We start from the raw sequence: 608 nt of genomic DNA, 5'->3' as shown, positions 1-608 counted from the left end.
TCCAACATCTTCTATCATACACCATCTGCAGCTTGATACGGAAAATTTCAAAGCCAGCTTGCTGTTTCGTGATGATTAAGCCTAATGTGGATGACAACAACAACAGAGGGGAAGAATTTAAGCGTTAGCTTTAAAGGAAAACTTCAAATTCTATAGATGTTCGATGTGACACTTACTCGGACAAAAAAAACCGCCGTTACAGCAATGCTTCGAACTCCAAGAACCCTAACTTGAAATTCTAAGTAAATCCTGTTCTCTCCTCTAGCAGTTACTAACAGATCGAGTTGCAGAGAGTATCCAATTGCAGATTGATGAGTCATTACTAAATAATTACGTGGTTCCCTCAAATGGCGACACGTATTTTCATTTAATGAGCCTGACCTGGCAGTCCACATGGCTAATTCTCCATTACCTTCGGTAGGAGGCAATAGGCATCTCCACTTAAAATACTGAATGGCGCCAAGTCTTGACGACCGTCAGATCAGACTTTTTGAAACGATTGAGACCCTCTACGTAGGATAAGGGCTGATATTGCCACGTGGCAATCAGTTGATATAATCAGAAGTCGTTTTTCCGTTACGACCGAACCCTGAGTAGCTTAATCCGTT

This window comes from Hakea prostrata, chromosome 3 (assembly GCF_041222555.1).
Source record: "Hakea prostrata isolate BN-2017 chromosome 3, UWA_Hpros_2, whole genome shotgun sequence".
Lineage (NCBI taxonomy): Eukaryota > Viridiplantae > Streptophyta > Magnoliopsida > Proteales > Proteaceae > Hakea > Hakea prostrata.
The sequence above is the reverse complement of the archived record's forward strand: the minus strand, read 5'-3'. Positions refer to the sequence as shown.